Genomic DNA, 3,902 nt, shown 5'->3' on the forward strand with positions numbered 1-3,902 from the left:
TACCACGGGAGTAAAACATAGTATACGGCACAGCCACGGGTATAATGGTAGTTTATAACCCTATCACGGGGGTGAAACATGGAATACGGCCCATCCACGGGTATAATGGTGGTTTATAACCCTACCACGGGGGTGAAACATGGTATACGGCCCAGTTACGGGTATAATGGTGGTTTATAACCCTACCACGGGGGTTAAACATGGAATTTGTCCCGATGCGATGCTATGAGATGATATGAATATAATGTTTCAGTTTGGAAATGCCAAAGGATTTTAATTTCGGTAATAAGTTTGTTTTTCTGAAAATTTCGCTCTGATGTTTTGTACCAAGTTTTGTTTATGCATTCCGAAAGTAAATATGTTGTTTCTGCATTCTGAAAGAAAATTTTTTGTTCTGCATATCGAACGTTATAAATGCTTATGTTTATATGCTAGTATATGCTCTCTGCTTACTGAGTTGTTGATAACTCACCCTTTATCTGTACAATATTTTTCAGATATTTTGATGGTTCAGCTGAGGATCAAGATTATGAGGCATTGGGTGAGATGTTTTAAGTATAGAGGATTAAACATAGAAAGTTTTTATGAGTATTGGCAATTTTTATTAAGAAATTTTATTGTGTTATGATGACTTGGCATTTTTTTGAAAAATTAGTTATATTGAGGAAATTAGTTTAAATCGAATTTTCTATATGCTATTGGGAATTTGGAGTCTATTATTGTTTTGTTAAAATGTGAGTTTAAGAGATAGGAAGTAACTCTCCGACCCGTGCGGGACCGGGGCGTTACACTTGCAGCCTAGAGAGTCTGATCTTTCAGGTGATGCAGAGATGTCTCAGGACGAGGGACCAGTTTACACAGATGCTCCGGTATACGATGGGACGAAGAGTATTAGGCAGGCAGATTTATCTTCTTTCTTCAAGATCATGAATTTGATCATTGCGAACAATATTGACCCTCGACAGCACAAGACCGAGGTCAGCATGGATCGAGCAAGATTTATGATACGGGTCGCTCGTGGCATCCCAATCGACCTTGTGGGTTATATATTTGAGAGGATCCGATTAGAGACACGGTTCATTACGACAAATATACTACCGTTTGGGATCCTCATCACTCGATTTTTGCTACATGCCGGGTTCGTGCCCAAACCTGCCGAGCGTTCCCTGGAGCCGATGGGACCGATCAACAGCACCACCCTGTCACGGAGCACGGAACACTCAAGATTTCATTTTCGTGGAGCTATTCCTTACAGGGTTGAGATTCAGATAAATGCACAGCCAGGAGATACTGGAGTACCGGTTGATGAGACATCTGCACAGGCCGAGGCATCACACACATCTACTCGTGAGTAGATGGCCGACATATTGCTTGCTGAGATTGGCGTACACACATCAGCAGTGATTGATACAGTGCATACTGCCATGTCTGAGTTACGTACAGAGATTATGGCTACCGTCTCTGGATTACGTACATAGGTTAATGAGTTACGTATAGAGATTAATGCCAATAATGCAACTCAGGTCACTCTCAGTACTCAACTGGCACAAGTAGAGAGACAATTAGCTGCAGTCGAGGATGTGTGTAGAGACCTCGCATCACAGTAGTTTCTATTTTTTATTTTTTTATTTTTTGTTATAGTTATGGACAGTATATATGGTGTTTTGATAATTTGATTTATTTGTAAATTAAATATTTTATCTTTTTTGGAGTAATTATTGATTTATATTATGTGGTGTATGGTTGATAATATTTATTTAACTAAAAATCTTATTTAACATAAAAGAAATTATTAAAATATTTTTAAATTAATTACAACCATTCGAACACAACAAATTATCGTTCGAACGGTTGTGAAATTTCCCCACCATAATAAATTACTTCCCCGCTAAGATTTTAATGTTCGAACATTTTTTTACCGTTCGAACGGGAAAAACTTTTTGAGACGATTTAATTAGTCACAGAAAAACAGTTTGAACGGTAATTTGACTGTTCAAATGATTTTGTAAAGTCATCACTTTTTTAGGAAGAAATTTAAATTTCATCCCGAAAGATAACTTTTAGGGACGAAATTTCGTCCCTAAATAATTTCGTCCCAAAAGCTCAAATCTGTTGTAATGTCTATATGATTTTTTACCTCTCCATTTGGGTTTGAGAACTGAAAAGCCTACAAAAAATAGTAGAGATTTTCTATAAAGAATGGACTTCTAGTCTTTTACCTTAGAACTTTATGGGGTGAGTCTAATGAAAAACACAAGCCTTTTTATATAAACAAGACTAGAGACCCTTACTTATTACTCCTATAACCTTTGGGCTACCCTTATCATTTGATCCATAAATAATAGCAAAAGTTAACTACTTTATTTATTAAGAGCAATTATCTATGCTTGATAGATGAAGTGAATCATCTTAAATGAAATGAACCATATTAGGAAAGACAAATGATTTTATATGAAAACCATAAGCCTAACAATTTATTTTAGTCCCAAAGATTACAATTCTAACTTTAGGGTAACTTTTTTCCTGAACAACTAGCAGGTATTGACAGTCTTGAGCAATGGGAAAGCTTGAATAAATGTCCAACAACAATTAAAAACAACAGAAATTATACTACCAAGATCTAGCAAAACAAGCACCATCAAGCCTCATTTATTTTCCAAGTGGGTAAAGTTTCAATACATTGTTTGTTTTGTACACGTGCCGGCCTTTATCTACTATAAAAGTGTAAAGTCTAGGTACATTAAAATATCCAAAAATGGGAAAAACAAAATATATATATATATATATATATTTCTACATATTTTTGTGCTCTTTTAATGATGAAATCAAAGTCATTTTCTTGATGACTCTAGTAGGTAGCCGTAGCACTGCTCATCCAGGTTCGAGTCCACGCATTCGGCTATATCTGGGTATTCTTCCAAATTAACCCGATTATGACCCAAGCGAATACTCAGATGTACCTGAGTTTTTGAAATCTAGAAATTTGGGTACCCGAATATCCACATTTTTTTAAGAAAAAAATTATCACTCTTGAATAAAAAGAAAATGAGCACAAGTGTAAATGTAAACAAGATTGAGTTATCCAGTGATTTCTGGAAGAACATAATCAACCATCCACCCAAATACAAGATTGAGGAGTTACCCAGTGATTTATGAAACAAGCCAAATGATGTCTTATAATATGCCATGTCCACTCAAAACATGTAGTAAGCTTCAATTTCCAATCATTGAATGTGATTGGAAACAGGACAAGTTGTGTCATTGATCTAGAGAAGCACCATAGGAAAAAATATCACTAACACAAAGGGGTTGTTTGGGAATAGAGATGGTTACTAGTTAGAGATGGTTTCATCTCATCTTATTTCAAAAATTTTCATCTCATTTTCTTCCCAAACATCACTTAAATACAAACACTTTTTAATTTTAATTCTTCAACTTTCTCATCATTACAACTTTTCTAAACTTCTAAAAAAAAAGAAATAATTCAACTTTTTCAAATCTCAAAATAAAAAATTATATTAAAAAATTATATTCTAACAATATTTGAACCTTATAATATTATTTAATTTTTTCTCTATTCTTTCTCAAAACTCCATAAAACATCTAAACTCAAATAATTTCACTACTATTCACTAATCATTTCACTACTATTCATAGATTTCTCATCACATCTCATTCCTCGAGCATCCCATCATAAAAATGTCAAACTATTCATAATTCCACCTTTACCAGGGGTGCTACCTGCATGGGTGGGGGAAAGTTTTTCGCCTCGGACTCTGGTGCGGGGCCCCTAGTCCACATGTCAGGAGGCAGATTGGCTTCCTGGTCCATCACCCCCCCAGGCGAACCAATTAGAACCCATCGATCCCAGAACCTGTTTCTGGGCAATTCCATTCTTTCTT

The sequence above is a fragment of the Juglans regia genome, chromosome 14 (assembly GCF_001411555.2).
Source record: "Juglans regia cultivar Chandler chromosome 14, Walnut 2.0, whole genome shotgun sequence".
NCBI classification, from domain to species: domain Eukaryota; kingdom Viridiplantae; phylum Streptophyta; class Magnoliopsida; order Fagales; family Juglandaceae; genus Juglans; species Juglans regia.